This window comes from Ornithodoros turicata, chromosome 7, assembly GCF_037126465.1.
Source record: "Ornithodoros turicata isolate Travis chromosome 7, ASM3712646v1, whole genome shotgun sequence".
Lineage (NCBI taxonomy): Eukaryota > Metazoa > Arthropoda > Arachnida > Ixodida > Argasidae > Ornithodoros > Ornithodoros turicata.
This window is the reverse complement of record NC_088207.1, coordinates 53,777,992-53,798,897: the sequence shown is the minus strand read 5'-3', so window position 1 is coordinate 53,798,897 and position 20,906 is coordinate 53,777,992. Positions and strand designations below refer to the sequence as shown.

Below are 20,906 nucleotides of genomic sequence, written 5' to 3'. Positions count from 1 at the left end.
GTCATAGTGTATGCCGTCAGGGCCAGGTGCAGTGTTCTTTCTTGCCTGTAGGGCTCTCTGAAGTTCATGTGCGTTGAAGGGTACATTGTAAGGTGCTGTATCTTGTTTAGGTTGTTTAATGATGCGTTTTTCAGCAGCGGTTTTGTGTGACAGGAAACGCTGGCTGTAATGCGAGGAGCTAGACACGTGTTCAAAGTGTCCGCCAAGTACGTTAGCCTGTTCCTCCAAGGACGTACAGGGAACGCCATTCTGCGAAAGACAAGGCACTGTAAACCCTTTGTATTTCCCGGAGATCTTATTGATACGGTCCCACACAACCTTGGCTGGAGTTCGCGAGTTCAATGTACCCACAAACTCCTTCCACGAGTTGTGCTTGGCCTCCTCCCTTGTGCGTTTGGCTGCAGCACGCTTCCTTTTGTATTGGATCATGTTGTCAACTGTCGGGTATCGACCGCTTTAAGGCCCATCAGGTTTGCTACTGCTCCTTCAGAATTAGCACAAATAGATGTAGGAAATATTTATTCTCTGCTCGCATTATGCGACTCTATCAGCTGTGGATGAGAAGAAGAGTGGAACAGAACAACAACAACAACAACAATAATAGTAATAGAATAATTCATAGGGCTTGAAGTTGCTGGTATTGTTGCTGGTTCTCCTTTCGGCTGACTAGCCATTGGATGCTACTTTTTAGGTTCAAGTGATTTCCCATTTCAGAGGAGAAATCTGGATTGGCGATATATGGCCGCAACGGACCCGGAATTCTGTTCTCCAAAAAAGTTATCTCCCAAATTCGCTTCGGAAAGAATTCGGATGGTTTTCGGGCCATGCGGCTGATGCTTAAGTCAACATTACAACCTTAATTAAATAAAACAAGAGATGACTAACAACTTTTTATGGTAACCACGATATCTTTGCAACAGAAATTTCTATTTGCAGTGGCCTGAGCTTGTACGACAGCATTGGTAAGGCTTAGTATAAGCGCTACCTCTACCAGACGAATGTGTAAAGCTAGTATACGCACAAACTAAAAATGCGCGAGTTTGTTATTTTTTGCATTTCATTTTTCTGTTTTGATTTAAAGGTCAGCTATGCCGATATCCCAAATAGTCGAAACGGTTGTGATATTCTGAAAGCCCACATCCAGCTCTCCCCAAAATACACCTTCATTCTCTCAGTTCGGTACAGTACCATGTCAAAAAAATAGGTAATTCATTCCGAAACACACATGGGCGCAGCCATTTTTATGACGTAAATGCGCCCGAACGGGCATTGTGACGTGTACGCGCCTTCGTACTTGTCAGTGGATTTCAGCTACGGCTTCTCGCGGCTTCACGTATCTGTGCTTGAAGATGGCGGACAGCCGGGTTCCACCGTTCCGCGATAAGTAAACAGTGCAGCAGCTGCGAACTCATTCGCGAACCAACCTCTGTGCGATGTTGTGACTGGAATTCGTCGTTTGTGTTTTGTGAGCACGTACAATTTGTATCAAGTCGCGTCTGCGTTAGCCCCTTTACAGCACTTGCCCATTGTAGAGGCTGACGTTTCGACAGCCGTGTCAGCAAGAACAGCCGAAGAACGTGCCGACAGCGTTTTATTACTGCAGGAAAATTTTGCTATGTATTTGAGAAACCGCATACTGCTATGGGACAAGTTTTACGTACGATTTATCAATGTGCAACAGCGTCGACGATGGTATGTAACGACGAAAGACGTAAAACGAAATACAAATCACATTTTAAACTTTTTGTGAGATTCTGTGTATTTTCCAGAAGCTTTCTTTGAATCACGCACTCCCATGTCACGCTGCGTTGTGTGGTACGCTACAAGCTACTGCATTTTATGTCTAACATCTGGATATTGTTTGTAATGAACACCGTCGCACAAAAACATGCACACGGAACCTCCAGTAGCCATGTCGTTGCACACTATGCAGACGCAAAAGAAGTACCAGAGCACATATTGCCACTTAGAAATGTGGTGTCTGAAGAGTTACGGCATAGCATAGATCCTAGAAATCAGGTGCACCGTATCCTTCTGTAGAGTGCTCTTTCAATTCACAACTCAGCCCATGGGGTGTAAAAGTATTAAAGGCAGTTATGTGACTTGTCGTCGTGGGTGACATCACTGGCCAGCCTCGGGATTAATTCCGTGCTCAGGAATTATTGTACAAAGCACTTTGTATGTAGGACGTGATAAGCAATATGTAAGTTGCAACCTTGTCTGCAGCATTCTCGATTGCCTCTTACCTTTACAGTTCGAGACACGTTATCAAACCATTTGCAAAGGGCACTCTTACAGGGGCCGTGTAACTTGAGTTTTTAGTATAAAATTTATAAAAATATAAGTATACAATATGTAATATGAAATTTATATAAAATCAAAAATAACATTTATAGAAAGAATTTATAAAAAATAAATAAAAAGGCTTCATGGAAGCAATCCGTTAGCATACCCATTGCACATGAAGCACAATTATATATGCTTGGACATCATCTAATTAATCTTCTGAACCATATGTGTGGCTGCATACAAAATGTTTTATGCGCATCCTCTACCTTCCTATTCCTACATGTGCACACGAATAACAGTGCATATATGTGAAGTGGCAAAAAGCAACGCTAGACTCTACCATCATTGTGCCCCTTTAACTTTTCCACATTTATGTCTGGTGAACAGGGAATATCTCACTAGAAAAGAAGACATTTGTGCATTGTTTGGCAAGCAAATAAATATATTTATTTACATTTTCCATAAATCAACAATGTTGTGACCTGGTGCAAATATTAATGTCAACAAGTAAAGTACTTACAAATTATTCCAATGTGCTCAAATGCAGATATGACAATTCTGTTTTTGTACCTCAGCACAGTACAGTTTCAAAATTAACAAACTGCACAGCATCAGCAATCTTAAAGTATCTGAAGAGGGGAATCACATAAAGCTCCAATAATAGACTGTGCAAACAAAGCTAAAAAAAAAACAAAGTACTTAAGAAAAATCTGATTAATCGGTTGCCGTTGTGATATGTACTACTATGCACAATTCATGAATGGAACATGTTACCTCATTGCATTGCCTCCATGTGAGCACTAGAACAGGCAGCTTTTTAGGTCGCTCTTTCCGTGTTTTTCTATTGTCTTTTTTTGTTTTCTGTTTTTGCATTAGCAAGCATGGCCATAGTGAATCACAAGCAACCAAGGACAGGATGAGACATCTACAATGCGACTGCTAGCTCTAAACTGATATATTTATTAGCAGACTCTGGAATATACACACATACGCTGCTAAGAAAATCAAATTTAACCAATAGAATAACAGACAAGAAAAAGGTTATATATCTTCCCCTCTCCTCATTCTATTTCACAGGCAGCCCTAGTATCATTCTGAGTGTGTCCGTGCATTCCCTTTGAGATAACGTATCTCTGACAGAAGCAAATCCAACAGTGGACTGCTTACGGATGCAACTATCTTTGATTTCTCTAACCACTTGTTATTTAACCGCTGCCTTGAGCTGTGTGTTCTGGAAATTTAGGCAGCATCCAGAGTCCCTGCAATGTGTTGCCATGTTTCTCGAGGGCCTGTGTTTCACTATGGCTCTCAGATACAAACTACCCCATTTCAACACAGTAGAAAACACAGATTTGTAAATAGCATCTGTTGATTGCACTGTACATACCCCCCACATAAAGGATCATAGTGGATACTACATCTTGTGCGATAATGTCAGGAACACAAAAAATATAGATTTTAAACCACTCTTACGTCATAGTAGTAGTATTTGTGTGAAGCTGCGCAATTCCTGTCCTGCAAATAATTTAAACCATATGTTTCATCTGCCAGTGTGATGATCCCCTGAAAAGCAATTCACACTTGGCGGGAACTACCGGTTCTGAAACCTATCCCTGACATGTGTAGCCATCAGGGAGGAAACCCAAGGGCTGCGGTGGAAAAGACAAACACACACGGGCTATGTTCTCTCTGTGTATCAGCTGCTCTGGCTAGGTTTCTATTCACGCCTGTATCAGTAATGCATGAAGACCACTGCTAAGTTGTGTTGAGAAACACCACTTTATGTTTGCCATGTCTAAATGAAACGTACCTGACCTGATCCAAATTAACTGTTCTGAGTCTGGAACACACAAAGAAAAAAACGCAACACACGCCACAACATTAACAGATAGCAAATGAGCTGTAGCGAGCTCCACCTTGGGACAAAGTCAACAAGTAATTCACCAAAAGTCAATGAGCGCCTGAAATGTAACATCGCCGGTGGCGTAGCCCGACCTCAAAGGTAGGGGGGGGGCTCGATACGAAAACTCCCCCCCCCCCCCCCCCCCGCTGATCCTGTGTCGACAACACACACATACTTGTGCACACTTCAAACTGAGGATTAAAAAAGGGAACGAAAATAGTTGATTTAGACGTTCACAGTACGATTACATGTATAGGCTGTCATGACCAATGAAGTGGTGTCACGAGATTGGAAGTATTTTGAAAAGCTCATACTTTGAAAACCATTCAAGAATGCTTCTTAGATAGACGCCATGAACTGCAAGAACTTTCGCGATAGTCACACTGGTCCCCCCCCATATATTATGTTCTCGGATTTGCACGATTTGTGTGGGTCGGTCCGTGGCAGGTAGGGGGGGCTCGAGACCCCCTAGCCCCCTCGTGGCTACACCACTGAACATCTCTGACTGCTAGCAGGATGGCCCACGTTCAATTCCTGGTGCTAGCACTGACTGGCTTTTTCATGAATTATTTGTTGGAAGTTTCGATGTGCTTGAGAACCATTCGTCAACCATTGTATCCTCACGAGGTGATGAGGGTTTGTCATCCCAAAGAGACTCCCTTTCTGGCATGTGTCCTTATGGATGCTCATCACTGCAGAAAAAAAGAAAGAAAGAAAGGAAAAGCATTTAATGACAAGAAATGGATAGTCGCATTTACTGCATAATGATTATGCACAACAGAAAGAATACTTTTGCACAGAAGGCTGTACTTCTTGATGTCTAACATCAAGTTACAAAATTCCAGAATATATGACATGTTGTAAGGTAGAGAATAAGTAGAGTTATTGAGTTGTCGAGTTGAGTTGAGGGGGCAGTCGTACCCCCTTTTTATTTTATTATATATGATTATATAATTATCTTTAAGTCTGTACCACCCCTCGCTCTCTACATTACAACATGTTTTATGTATTCTGGGATTTTGTAACTTCATGTCAGACATTGACAAGAGCAGCCTTGTGCACGAAAGTCTCGTCTCATTAAAATTTAGATGCTCTCAACAGTCTTCTTTCTGTTGTGAATCTCTATCGCAGCATACCTGCACATTGCTGTTCTACGTACTGTGACTTTGCAGTAAGAGTATGGACTTTGGGTAAAAAGACTACACAGCACTGCTCAGGTATTTTTGCCTATCGAACAGTATGTATGTATTCAGTATGCACACAGTATTTGTGCACCGGACCCACTAAAAATGTAGTGAATGTGGCATTGCCCACGGTAATGCACCAAGTTGAACATAATTATTGTAGAATCCAGGTATTTTAGCTTACATGTCAAGCCAGTACCACACCAGCATCCAGTGTGAAGTTGTGACAAATAAATAGCTTCCATTTTTCTTAGCTCTCAGAAAACAGACAGTGAATTAATAAGAGTAGACAATGTTAACATGAATTCTGGGCTATTCTTCAGTTGAAGATTCACAGATAGTAAAGGCACCTTCCTCAATGGACGTTCATGACACTGAAAATTCTAAAATGTTATCAGAGGCGACATCAGCTTCGGTGTGTCAAAGGATTGTATGTCCAACAGTAATCCAACTAACAGTAACAAAAATGTGCAAAAGACAAATTAACTGAACTAATGTAACGTACCTTCTATATCAGACAGTAAAGCTTGTAACACCCCATCCACAGGAATCAGTGTCCAGACACAAAAGTGCTTGAACTGGGAGATAGCAGCTAATCGGAATGGCGATCTTTGTTTTCCACCCTGGAAGCACAGGTTGTAACTTTGAGGGCAGATTTAAAAGTGGTGTCAAAATGTCTGCATGCGAGTGCACATGAAAAGTTGAACATAGATGAATACTCAAATTATAACATCACATTGTCATACCTGTTGGTGGAGGTGGACTGCAACTAACGTGTCAGCAATTTCTTCATTACCAGATGCAAGCCAGATCATGCTTCATTTCCGCCTTCAGCGTGCACCTGTGATAATTCAGAAGTTAGATTATCAATAGTACTATTGTGTTGTTAATCGTGGTTATATCAGAGTAAGCGCAGTAGGACAGCTGCACAATCGATTCATTACGCTTGCTATTTCTTATATATGAACCTCGACTTACCATTTTTTGCTCTCGTTTTTTGCCTTGATCCTCCGTGGCACGTTCAAAATGTTATGCGTCGGGCACCTCAGATTTTCATCAGACGATTTCGTGCCGAGATTCCAAATTGCCTCTGGAGTCGCGCGTAACCTATGATAACATTCGTGGACGAAATCCTTGCAGTGGAAATTAGCAGGCACCACTGTCAGCCAAGAGCTTCGCACTGCTTGGTCTTTTGGCAGCTTATAATAGGTAACACTTGAATGCACCGATGAATTGTTCTAACAGCGTAGCACTCTCGCATCTTCGACAACTTCGCCGTGGCATATTTACGATTCATATCGCTCCAGCCCATAAAAGGCAAGGTCAGAACAAGGAAGTGCACTTTCCCAACGACGCTGTGCCAAAAAAAAACATTCACATGCTTTGTTTCCGGCTTAGCAACAACGTAACAGCTGTTCGCTTATGTACGATCCACAGAGGAGGAAACGAAAGAAGCCAAGCAGCCAAGCCAAGAGTCCATGCCAAGCCAAAGACAGATAAACCGAGAGCAGTGACGTCGGTGCGCCCGTGCGCAGGGTTTGCCGACGGTCTGACGACCGGGCGTGGGAACTAAAAAAACTGTTTTCTAAAAAACTACGAACAGTTGGAGCAAGATATTTCGCACACATATTCAGTGTTCGGTAATGAACACACAGCGCGAGTATCGCTCAGTTCTGCGGCACTTCAAAATCGGCATATCTGACCTTTAACGCATCGATTCCGCGGTTTCACGGCGTTCAGGTGGAGCCTAAGTCAGTTTTGTGTGTTTAATACAAGACTCCGATATTTGAAACAGGATGAAAACAGTAAAGGTTGGCTTCAACTGCAGTTGGTGTCAGCCTTGCTGTCAATCATTTGTACTTCTCCTGAACTTCATATCAAACGCTTTTGTCCGGATAATTTGTTTAAAAGCCTCCAATTAGATAAATAGTGATATTAATTAGTGAAGTGACGACCAGACAAAGGGTAATTAGTCCACGTAGAGCTCAACTTAATAGTTCACCTGACAGAATGATCGACATTTTCGGCTAATAACTTCTTGATAGGCCTCAGGAATTGTGCGATGTAATAAATCCAGTGACCTGTTATTACGCGCAACGTTGATATACTGCTGGTAGACGTCAAGCACTGGAGCGTCAATGAACTCATCAATTCAAAACAAAACAATGGTCTCATTTTCCATCAGAATTACGAAATTCGTTGTTCAAAGGAAACGAAGTATGTTAATTTCAGATTAATTTGACATCCTCACGCGTAGAGTTCGGGGAAAAACAATTAAGACACAATTGTACTGCATTCTGATTAGCAGAACTTTTCGCTCCCATACGTTTAACGTTTCCGCCGTGGTCCGCCGTATAAAACCCGGTGGACAACCGGTCAGTATCACCGTTCTTCATCGAAGGTATCCAGTCGTCTAGGCCATGCAAGCACAGATCTTTCTCTTCGCTTTTCTGCTCCTTGTCAGCGCCGTCCTCGTACAGGGGCAGTATAAGACGAAGAGCCGTGAGTACATGTCTTCTGTAGTGCTTTATAAAAGAAGATAGCAGATATAGATAAAGATACATTCTACGACGAGGCTGTCCTTGGAAGAAAGAAAGAAAGCGCTCGTTAAGCTAGTTAGCTTAGGCAGTAATCTAGTGAAACACGTTGAGCTAGAGGAGGAATGAATCATTTTATTTGTCTTCCCGGATCTGTAAAAAGAGAGGAAACCGCCACTATGACAACCAGTAGCTCTGCATTTGACCATACTCAACTCCTCGTGCTATCTTCATAGCACGCAGGAACGTGAAGGTAATTAGAGAAGACTTACACTTAAGGTTTGTCAGTCTTCTTCTGTGGCGACATGCTTCACGTGCAGCATGGTAGAACCGCGAATAATTTCTTCCATCTGGGGTTCTCTTGACGTGCGCCAAAATCTCCGACACACGGTGCTGGGAGATTAGATGAGGTGGAGTTCCTCTACACGAGTCCCGACCGGCGATGATGGTATGCCACGGAGAGGCGATGACGGTGTCCTATCTTCTTCTTCTTCCAAGGACATGATGGCCGTGAGCCACTAAGGGAGATTGGCCAGGACAAAAGGGACAAACGATGTTTCTCTATGTCTATGTCTGTGCAGTAATGGTAGGAACTAAAGCCAGGTCAGACCCAAGTAACTCCATGGCCGCGCAGGTGGAACTACTTCTTCTTCCACCTCAGAGTAATGGCCGTTAGCCGGCGCCGGTGGAACTGAGTATAAACTGAGGCTGGTGCTCCAGGCGCGTGGCCATCTTCGTCGTTGTCCGCGGCCCGCTACAGGAGCAATGTTTACCTTCGCCATATTGCTACCTTCCTCGACCTGGACTGAAAGGTGAAGGAATGAACGCGATGCAGCCATTTCCGTGTATAAAGTTTTGTGTGATAGCCCTTGCCGTGATAGCCCTTGACTTGTTGCCCTTCTGAGAGAGTAGCTGCGACTGCGCAAATCACCTAGTGTCCTTGCAAAAACTATCAGTTCATATCGAAGACGAAACAGCGCTCAAAGGAGGGTTGGCGACGGTCCTCAACTTATAGGGTTGCCCGATATGAATATTCCCATAGCTTGTTTTAAATATGCGGACTCATGCGGTCTAGTTAAAGTTCGCTTCTGGAGGGAGTTGGCTGCACCGTCCCAAAATCGTTTTCTTCTCTTTGCTTTCCTCCCGCGTTTTAAGGAAGTAATGTATTCGGCGTCAGTGTGCAGAACATGATAGCAAATGACAAAGCCATTATTTTCATTCTCAGGGATATGAAAAACTGCAGTAAGCTTGTCGAATTTGTTGATTGCAATCAATTCCCCGACTGTTACTGTATACTGTAGGGAATGACATCATTTTAGCACAAATAGCGTGGGCGGGCGCGCCGAGAGAAGCGATTTTGTTGCATCTCTTATATACTCCTACGCGTTGAAATTTGACAAACTTTAATTCGCCAAAAATTTGTGGATCACGTCAGGCCTTCAAAAATATGTAATTCTCTGGATAAACTGGAGGGGAACGCGCCTTTACCTGTTTTGCGTAGAAATTTAGCGAGGTTTACGAGAACCCTGCCTACAAAAATCCACCATAGACTTTTTAAGAAGTGAACCCGCCTTAAACACTCAAACCAAAATTCAACTCACTTCACAAAACTGGGAGGGTCAGCTCTGCGAACTGCTTAAGCGCCGTCGCGGAGGACGCAGAGCACATCCTTATCATTTGAAAGGGATATGCTTCCCAACGTTTATCATTGGAGGCCGCTCTCGACCGAATGGACGGTAGTCCTTTTGCCATTGTAAAGGTGTTACGTCTCTGGCCCTCCAGTAAAAGCTGACCGCGCATGTCATTTTTTTTTTTTTTTTTTTTTGCGCAGTGTACTTTGGAAACCGCTGATATACTAGGTTTTGTGGACTGTCGACGTGTGATGTTGTGATTGTGACCGGTGTTAGTATGTTGTTATTGGGCTGTCGTTGATGTTGTGCACATGTTACCGCTGTGTATATGATGCATTACATCTTAATGCATTATATCTTAATGATATAAGGCATCACGCATGCATTATATCTTAATGCGTGTGCATTAGATGGCTCATGTCAAAGGAAAAACGCCAGTGTCAGTGTGCGGATACGAGCAAGAAACGAGAAGGAAGGAGATACTATCACAGTAGCACCTTGAACGAAAACAACGAAGACAGCGGGAAACGACACGCGAGTTTACGACTGCGAATTTAGTCTCTCAGAGACTGCAATAGATCTTGATGTTTCCTTCCAAATCAAGGGCTTCTCCTACATCACTGGAGCCAAAGAATATCTTCCACTAGTACAGCTGGTTGCCTGAGCAGCTGTAAACGGAAATTATGCCAGCTGTTGCAGTTCATACTCGTGGGCAAGCGTAACCACTCGTGCTTCAGAGCTAGCATTTGCAAAAAGTTCCTGCATGTAACGCGCACGCACGCACGCGCGCGCGCGCACACACACACACACACACATCAATGGGATGATGATGCTGTGCTTGCATGTAAGCTACACATTCGCAAGCACAAATTCGCAACACACATTGTAAGTTTTTCCTCTTCAAGATGTATCAACTTGCCTATAGAATACTGTCAGTTGCAGTGTACTTGGCTGGTATTTTAAAGTACAATTCCCACTAGTTTCGTACTTTACTTGAAGTGTATTTAAAATATGATGCTTTGTACTGCACTTCAAGTACCATCGACAATAGGCACTGTGTACCTTACTTTAAGTACAATTTTGGGGACTCTGTCCATCACCGTCATTACCTATATACGGCCATGCCCACTCACGCGTTATCATGTAAAAGAAGATTCGGATTTTGATACGATTGTGCACTTGTGCACATTGAAATGTTGCTTACCTTGCAGCGATAAAACAGAGAAATTGACGTAGTTAAAATTAAGAAAAATAACTTGCAAATAACTGGGCACACAAGAGAGAAAAACGCGATTAGCTTTTCATCTTTGTTTCCTCACGTATCTATCATGGCTCCTTCGGGAGCCATGATTATGTCCATCCTTTCGTCTTGTATTCATTTTATTTTCAGTGCATTTATTTCCTCTTGCTACCTATTTAGTATATGGGCAGTGCACAGCCCTCGGTTGTTTTTTGTAATTTAGAGATGTAGTTTAGTGTTGTATTTGTATGTCCCTCCTTCTATGGCGCTTGCGCCAGAAGTATTATAAATAAATAAAAATCTAGTTGCGCACGGGCCTTCGACGTCGTCTCATTTTTAGCTAGAGTCGATGAAATTGCTACCACCGAGAAAGCGATAAGTGTATGTTTGTGCGTCTTCTCTCCATGCAGCCCGTTGCAACCTACCACCTACGGAGCCTTATCGTGGAGATGCTGCGGGAACCAAGTGGACGTTTCGGGACGGAGAGTGCCAAGAGATAGACATGCTTGACCTTTCACTTGCCAGTAATGACACCAACCTATTTGACACTGTGCTACAGTGCTTTAACCATTGCTGGCCCGAAACGGTAAGTTATCTGATCAGTAGAGCGCGGATAAGCATATGCACTAAAACTGCCGCAATATGCATGTGTGCTACGCACTGGAAATCTTCTAAATATCCAGGCAAAATCATCAATGTATGCAATATGTTTGATGGGTCCTGGTGCGAAGGCAACACACCCAATGCGGGTTTCTTTTTTTAAGTGGGTATTTTATTGGGGATAATACGGCAATACCCCTGTCACACGGCAAACCGAATGGCATTCCCAGCGAATGACAATCGCATCGAATGCAATTTGTTGGTCTTACATCGAGCTACACGAAGAAACAATATGTCATTCGCAGATGAAGTCAGTGTCGAAAATTAAGACACCAGGGCCGAACATCTGAAGCATTATACTGGTACATTAGTTATACGTTTATTTCTTTTGCTCGAAACTAGCGAAACATTATATTAGCATAAAGCATGAAGCATGAAAACTACTGAGATTGCGAAGCCATCACAAGCGGCGAAACGACTTTTTGGGTGTGGATGCGTACATGTTGTTGTCTCAGGAGCAAACTATACGCTACCTTAATTCTCTCCCTATTGATTAAAATGCTACTGTATTAGCAGTTGTGTTCTTAAATAAAACTACGACTAATTAGCTTAAATAAAACTACTGTTTAATTGAGATAATACCGCCTCTATCACAAATTAATGGGCACAAAATATCGTACAGCAAACATCCATCTAGTAACAGCTATACTATATTTCATTTCATTTCATTTATTTAACCCTTAAAGGCCCGAGGGCATTACATAAGGGACATAGGCAAAGCAAAACACAGTAATGCTAATTACAATGTTACAATAACAATAATAATAACAATAACAAATTAAAAACAAAAAAAAGACTACGATGATGATGCATCTCATTAGTGTACAGCCTACTTTGCAACTATCAAGGTAAGTCTAGTGATAATGAAAACACCTAACAGGTTAGTTCAGTGTTAATCTTTCAGGTGTTCTGTCAGAGACTGTTGAAAGCGTGTGTTATCTGTGATCGTCACTATACTGTTCGGCAGGTTATTCCAGAGGTCAATAGTTCGTGGTAAAAAGGAGTTTTGGAACGAGGTTGTAGAAGCATGAATTGGACAGATTTTTTTCAGGTTGTTAATGCGTGATGAAGACCGGAAGGGTTTCAATATCATGTCGTGTTTTATGTCAAGAGGGCTGTGGAAAAGTTTATGAAGGAATGTTATGCTGCCATGTATACGTCTTTGTTTCAGTGTGGGTAATTCGAGGGTATGCCTCATATCTGTGATACTGCTGTGCGGGTTATAGCTGTTCATTATAAACCTGATGGCGCGGTTTTGAATAGACTCCAATTCAGTGCTTAGTGTTTCCTGCCAGGGGTGCCATATTACAGATGCGTATTCGAGCTTGGGTCTCACTATTGTTGTGTACGCAAGCTTTTTAACAAGTGGTGAAGCCATACGGATGTTTCGCCTGAGGTAGCCAAGGGACTTGTTTGCACTGGATGAGATAGCACGGATGTGTGTGCGCCATGATAGGTCTGGTGTTAGGTGAAGTCCAAGGTATTTATAGTTATTTACCTGCGTTAGTACTGATGTTCCCAAAACGTAATTCAAGTTAGAAGGTTGGCATGACCGAGTGAAAGTCATCGACTTACATTTCGAGTAGTTAGCTTCCATTAGCCAGTCGGAACACCACAGATGAAAAGAATGTAAGTCGTTTTGTAATATGGCTCGATCATGTTCATTATGTATGGTTCTATATATGACACAGTCATCAGCATACAGGCATATAATCTATATGCCTGTGTAGGTAAGCGCAGTTCATACTCGTGGTTGAAATATTTGTCCCAAAACCCCGCAAAAGAAACACAGTGTTTCGCAGTCTCTTTAGGCGCGTGTGAATAGACGAATGCCTTCGTTAAAGAAAATGCATCAGACACATCAGTGACGCTTCGCCACTTTACAGGCCATCCAACGTTTTACAGTGGAGACCATGTAAGCTAGTTTTGAAACAACAAACAGTGCGCTCTTTACGCTAATAAGAAGGACGACAAATATTCATACTCGACTTGTTTTCCATTGCAGACAGACCGTCCGATGGGCCGGTAACTGAAGGGCCGATGGGTGAAGTCAAGAAGACTCGACCACAGGATTCGAGAAAAACTCCGAATAAAGGTGTCTTAAATACTGAGCGTAACGTTCTGTTTCATACACGGGTATATGTACGCTAGATACGTCTACAGGAAAGATAATGGGAGATGCCGTTCTTGTCTCGCATAAGCTTCGACTGTGATTCGTGAGCATCGAAAAGACAGGAAGTCATTTTCGTCCCGTCAACTCAGGTGGCGAATTTCCCCATTCCGCATCATCTTCATTATAATTGTCGTTGGTGTTCGTCCATGCCTCTAGTTTGGCCCCAGACCTAGGGAAATGATGATGATGACGATGGTAGAAGGAAAATATGGAGATGTCAGCCCGCTCACCGCGACCTGGGAAATGTTGCCTCATAGTAGAATTGTATTTGTGCTGCGATGGATAGTTAACGCCCTCATTAAAATATCGTGTATCTCGTGATGCGTGATAGCCGAACCCGAAGGAATTTATGAGAGGCTACAGGTGCCAACCAGGAACTGAATAGGCACCAGCATCAGTAAAATATCCATAGTATATCCTGGATATTTTCCCGAATGCATGGGAGGTATATTGTCGTGAAGGGAGGTGTAAAAATTCAGTGGCGATTTAACGGGGGTCCACATCCGGTCTAAAACAAATTTTCGGTTGGCAACTTCCGGTCTAAACCTGACTGCCGGTTGTCCGCTTACCCTCTATACTTGACTTCCAGTTTGACAGTTTCAATTATTATTTATTATTATTATTTATTGGTCCATCAAGGGGCCTTTAGGCCATTACATGAGGGAGTGAGCACGTATGCAACACACTGGCACTGTACATCAAACAATGAACATAGACTAAAAAAAAAACAAAAGAAAAGGACAGCAGACAGAAAAAGATCATAACAACTATTAATTACTATAGTAATTAAAATTACTATATGTAAGTCCATTAATGAACCTTTTATTATTCTCAAATACTTTCAGTTACCCGAAGTAATCTTAATTTCCTCTATTTACGCTTACTTGCTTCAGTTACTCTACATTCCCTTTTAACTGACGTTAGTTACCTTTAATACATTTATTTACCTCCGGTAGCTTGCCGTTACTTTCGCTAATCTAATTTCATTCACTTCAGTTCAATATTTTAATTCAATTCAATATTTCTCTTAATTACTTATATCTTACATTCATTACTTACATTCACTCTACTACACTTGCGAGGTGGGGTATAGTTGGTAGCGTGTCTGAATACTAGATTTAAAGAGCACGCCTGCGCTGTAAAAAACAGCACACCTGCAGGTCATCTAGCATAACACTGTAGGATGCAAGTACATCCCCTTGTTCGAAAATACATCGACAAATGGACAGAGAAATACAGGAAGCATATCTAATTGAATGCGCATCGTATAACACGTGTGTGAGTTCCTCATCAACTGACTTAATATCGCAAGAGATACTGTACCTACGAGGCTCCGATAGAAGTCCACGTGAGCAAAAAGCTGCCTTACTGCAGTGGGGATAGCTCATCATAGTTCGGATGCTTGTGTATGACGTAGCACATTCTAATGAACTTTCCTCCCTTTTTAAAACCGTTTGTCTTAGTAAACGTCTTTAGTTGCAAGTAAGCAGCTGTCCTGTGAAGCTCTCCGGTGTATGCGCCTCTTGTGCTGCTTTTATGGTGTGCCCGTTAATCTCAACTTTCTGCTTTAATTGTATTAAATTACCTGTAAGTCGACGATCGAAAGGCAGGGTTAAGGCCGTAGCGAACGTTTTTATGCATGAGGAGCAAGGCTACCAATTTGTTTGTTGTTGCATTCGAGGTCAGAACGTGGGTCTGCAAGTGTAAAAGCGATAGAACCCCAGTGCAGGGGACACAAAAAGACGACACGCACACACGAAGCACTGACTCACAAACATATTTGTTAATGCACCAGACACACGCTTAAGCACCGGCCTCGGTGGCTCAGTCGGTAGCGTGTTCGCCTTCTGATCCCGAGATCGCGGGTTCGAACCCGGCCGAGGACTCCAGCAACTCCGTGGTGGGGTACAAGTTGATAGGACACGCAGTCTTCCGCGAAGGACGTTAAATACAGGGTGCCGTGTGGTGAGCTTTCACCGCACGTTAAAGAACCCTCAGGTGGGCCAAAGCAATCCACAGACCGACCGCTGTGGCGTCGCTCATGATCTCAGTTGTCTCGCGGAGTAACCACCCAATTAAAAAATTAAAAAAATAAGAAGAAGAAAAGACACGTTTAAGTACACCACTGCTCTCATAGACCCCAAGTGGGAGCAAGGCCAGCATATGCTGCAATCACAAAACTCGTTATCACACAAAACAAGGACAACAAAGCAAACGGTTCCGGAAAGGCGGGCGTTTGCTTGTTCTTGGTTTGTGCGATAACGGGTTTTGTGATTGCCGCATGTTGGCCTTGCTTCCACTTGGGGTCGATGAGAGCAGTGGTGTACTTAAGCGTGTGCCTGATGCATTAAAAAATCTGTTTCTCAGTCAGTGCTTCGTGTGTGCGTGTCGTCTTTTTGTGTCACCTGTACTGGGTTTTTATCGCTTTTTACCTTCTGCAAGTGGACACGGGTTCAAGGCATACTTTGATCGGTCGCAAGACATGGGCGCAGCTTGGAAAACCGAAGCTGTACAAGCCGCAGTACAGTCTTCAAGGCTTCAACAAGCACAAGATCGACATTAAAGGTCAAGTTATAGTGGAAGTATCTTGTCAGAAGCACATGCTTGAAGAAGTCGTGATCGAACACCTTCATAGTAATCTTTTGGGAAGAGTGCGGATTCAGAAGCTAGGACTGAACCTAAATCATCTTTTCGTTGGGCTTCTCGATTATTCATCCAACGGTTTGAAAAGTCTCCTAAATAAGTACATCAATTTGTTTCGTAATGGTCCGGGAAGGTGCGCTAAAGTAAAGGTGCAAATGCGTTTGAAAGATGGAGCATGTCCCAAATTCTTCAAACCTAGGCCGATTCCGTTCGCCTTACGTAAAGCAGTCGAGGAGTTTTGACACCGGTTGAGACATCCGATTGAGCAACACCAATAGTCGTCGTACCGAGACCAAACGGAGCAATCCGAGTGTGTGGGGATTTCAGTGCGTAAGTAAATCCACAGCTGGACATCGATCAATATCCCCTACCGCGTCCAGAAGAATTGTTTGCGGAATTAAACGGCGGACAAAGATTTTCTAAACTGAACCTATCAGAAGCATATCTGCAGATTGTTTTGAATGACGAGGCCAGAAAGATGTTGGTCGTGAATACCCACAAGGCAATGTTTCAGTCCAACCGTATGCCCCTTGGAACCGCTCAGGCTCCTGCGGTTTTCCAGCGAACAATGGAGCAAGTTACAGCAGGGCTCGACCATGCCGCCTGTTATCTGGACGACATTATTGTCACAGGCCGAACTACTGAAGACCATCTACGTAACTTAGACTTGGTGTTCCAGAGATTGGCGGAGTACGGTTTCGTGCTCAAGGGAGCCAAGTGCGCCCTCATGCAAGGCGAAGTTGAATACTTGAGTCATGTTGTATCCGCGCATGGCTTACGTCCCTCGCAGGAAAAAGTCGCTGCCATATTGAATATGCCTCAGCCAAAGAATGCTTCCGAGATACGAGCACTCTTAGGTATGATTCAACATTACGGGAAGTTTATATACCTGGGTTGGATGATACATGTGCGCCGCTCAACAATTTGTTACGGAAGACAACGGCTTGGACGCGGACGCGCTGGTATACTATGATTCGCATAAATCACTCTACCTCGCTGCTGATGCTTCTTGTGTGGGTTTAGGAGCTGTGATTTACCACAAGATCAATGGTAAAGACGCGCCAATCGCTCACGCTTCGAAAACTTTATCAACGACAGACAAGAGATACGCTCAGATTGAACGCGAAGCTCTTGCGCTTATCTTTGGCGTGAAGAAGTTTCATCAATAACTATGGGGCCGCAGGTTTACCTTGTATACCGATCAGAAACCGCTTACGGCGATATTTGGTTCAAAGAAAGGTATACCCGTAACTGCTGCTAACCGGTTGCAACGATGGGCTTTGATTTTCATGGGTTATACCAAGCACATCGAGTACAAGTCAACGCAGTATTTTGGGAATGCTGACAATCTCTCGCGACTTGCACAGGGGCAAGATGTTGAATTTGACAACCAGATCAGGTGAGACACCTGTGCATCCGTAGCAGACAACAAGGACTCAGTTCCACTTCACCGATGGGAATGCCCCGAAACGCCATGGTACAGGTTGAATGCTGATTTCGCTGAGTTCCGCAGTAAGTATTTCCTTATAATCGTCGACACTTACAGTAAGTGGCAGGAGGTTATCCAGCTCAGTAAGACGGCAGCGAAGGATGCAGTGCATACTTTTGAGGAGGTGTTTTCGCGCCAAGGATTGCCTCACCAGCTAGTGATGGACAACAGTCCGCAATGCATCAGTGCATTGATGAATAAGAGTGTCTTCCGATTCACGTTAGACTTCGTGCGGCCACATCGCATGAACACTCCGCAGCCAGAGAGTTCTACGATGTCGACGCGCACCTTTCTTCCAACGGACACAGTTTGGGCTAGAGATCCCACAAGGAAGCAGCACCGGGTTAAAGGTATTGTTCGACAGGAGTTGGGGCGAGTCATTTACCAGGTGGAGCTGGAGGGATGTATGAATCTTCGCCTCCCTGATCAACGCCTCCGTCGCCTGATCAAGTGAAGATTAGGATTTCTCTATACATCAACCACCCGCAGCCCTTACATCTCCTCCAGGTCTGCCACAGAGCATAGATTCTACCATGCCGCTTCGTCTTAGCGAGGGAACACTGGCGTCTACCGCATTGGCACAACCAGGTACGCCCTGTCCTTCGCACTACAGTCCAGCTTCTCTGCAACGGCGCTATCCTCGGCGGCACCTCCCGTCCGGTTTCCGCAGCGTGGGGCGGGAAGAATGTAGTAGTAGCTGCTGAAGACGACGAGCGTGCCTGCCACCCACGCATCACCTGCTGCCTGGCACGCTCCTCAAGCGTTAGAGCCGCCATGATGCATCGTGACTAAACAGTTGTTCCCTGGCCTCCGACTTGAGCGTTTCTCCTTCCTTAGGGGTTACTACAACCTATACCTATCGAGCAGTGACACCTAGAGGTGCGTGGTTTGAATTCTGCCGCTGTCTGGGGTTTTCGACGACTGATGTGATGTTATGTGATGTTAATAAAGAAAAAAATGGGGATGTGAGTCTCGACGAAGTCAAACTGGCTACCCCAGTACACTTAATACAGAAAGTTCAATCCGATGATGAGATGATGAAAACACAAAAGGATGATGTCCAGAAACGAACAGAGATGATAATGGAGTTCAACATGTAGGTCAAAAGTTCAAGAGCTGCGCCCAAGTTAGAGTAAAGTGGCGGAATCGCCGGGGGCACACACAGGACACATCACACATTCACCGTGTCATAGGATGTCCATAAGCCCGGTTGCATGCAAAAAGTCTTCAAGTGCCCTTAGCGCCTTGTCGGACGAAGGAGGACCTAACAGTTTCGTGATGTCGAAGGCTCGGGAGTCCACACGAGAGAGGCTCGTCTCTAATGCCCTTCGAGCATCGACGTATTTCTGACACCTGAGAAGGGTGTGTTCTACATCCTCTACAACACCACACTCACTACAGTTCGGAGAGTCTCGCTTTCCGATTTTGAAGAGGAGACGTGCGCTGTACGGTACATTGGGCCGTAGCATATGTAGGACAATTGTCGTTTGTCGCGTAAAGGAAGGTGGTACCCGAAAGCGTAACCGGGTCGACCTTGTACAGAAGCGAATCCCGAGCCGATCCTGTTAACCAGGAGGAATTGCACATTAGTTGTTTGAACTCGTTCAGCATTCGCCCCGCGTCACCCTTGGTGAAATAAATGGGCAACACCTGGGCGCGCCTTAGTTGAAGAGCCCGGCGTGCAGCAGCGTCCACAGCCTCGTTACCTGCAGTACCACAGTGGTTAGGGATCCACTGCATTTGGATGTCATGACCTTTTAAAACTGCTGCATGGTGTGCGTGTAAGACATCTTGTGCTGCTGTCGCCAGAGATCCCGTAGTAAATATGGTAGCTAGGGTCTGTAACGCACATTTTGAGTCGCTATAGATGGTCCAGCGAGCAACCGAAGATTGTGAGTTGATGAAACTTATTGCCAAGAGGACTCCATAAAGTTCAGCGGCCGTTGCAGAGGTGACGTGAGACAGCCGCACCGCTCTCTCAATATTCGCCTCCGCGATAACAAATGCACACGAGGAGCCGGATGATGTCGACGACTGCCGTATTTCAGTTAGCTATTTGTGCCCCTTTTGTCTCGCGACGAGCAAGCGTGGTTGAAGTTTCTACAACAGACAGCCTGATATATCCGCGTGAGCGCCTGCTCTCCATGCATGCAGCGCATTGCGACGAAGATCCTTGGCGGTACTGTCGTGGACACTCGGCGGTAGTGTCGGCGTGCACACTGTAATTGGGGAGGAGAGAGAAGGAAAACTAATGTGTAACATAACGTTTGGGGGCGATCGCCCCTCCCCTCCCCCTCCTTTGATTTGCCACCACCTGAACCATGGGTAGGGTAAAGGGGGGCTACTTGAAGACGGGGGCAAGTTGAGGACAGTTTGGGTTTTCGAGTGGCATTGTCTTAGCAATGATTTTTTTCTCGTCTGTGACACCAGGGTGAACAAAGTTGTTGTATAGGCTTTGAAGTAGCGTGTTGATGTTGTTCTGCACGTGGCTTTTTAGAAAGACGTCAGACGCTGTTTTGCAGATGTGGTTGAGGTAAGAGGGGCCTTTTTTTTGTCCCATGTAACTTTCGCGAGCATTGATTTCCAATTTGCTCACTTCTGCTCCTCGGGTAATAAAATATGACCTCACCGTTATGATGCTGTGTCATTGCCCTGTGTTTCCATGCCCATTACTCGTGCCTGACCTTTCGGCTGGCCCAAACAAAAGACAATATTTAAACCGGGCATTAATTGTTTGATGTCCTCAACTTATCCATAGGGTGGGGTAAGTTGATGAAAATATGTAGTGTGTCACTTTTGGCTCGCACGAAATAAATATCTGATTTAGCAGTTTGGTCTGATTGGATGATTTGGATGATTTAACAGTCTGATCCACAGTATATAGTTTGTGGATCATTTATCAAAGGTTTGGGGATTCAATTAACAAATTATGGTACAATTTAGGCGATTATTCTGACTGCTATTAACAAACCATACCATACTACCAGATACCATAGAGCTTACTTTTTTGGGGAATCCATTGGAGCCACACAAATCCACAGTAAGACAGAAGATATGAACGAGAGAACGACGAATCAAGGTGAGCTCCATGTAAGCTGATTTCCCGCTCTTTAAAACATACGTTATCCTCCTTTCTTCTTTTCTCTAATAGGACACC

General features: G+C 44.1%; 1 long non-coding RNA gene across 1 annotated transcript; it reads right to left on the bottom strand.

Annotated features, from left to right (window-relative positions):
• Window positions 1-4,324: 4,324 nt before the first annotated feature.
• Window positions 4,325-7,613, bottom strand: LOC135400104 (uncharacterized). Its single transcript, XR_010424521.1, has 4 exons — window positions 6,355-7,613; window positions 6,123-6,217; window positions 5,882-5,999; window positions 4,325-4,884 (listed from the first exon to the last, which is right to left on the bottom strand). It is a non-coding gene; the product is annotated as an uncharacterized LOC135400104 (long non-coding RNA).
• Window positions 7,614-20,906: the final 13,293 nt, after the last annotated feature.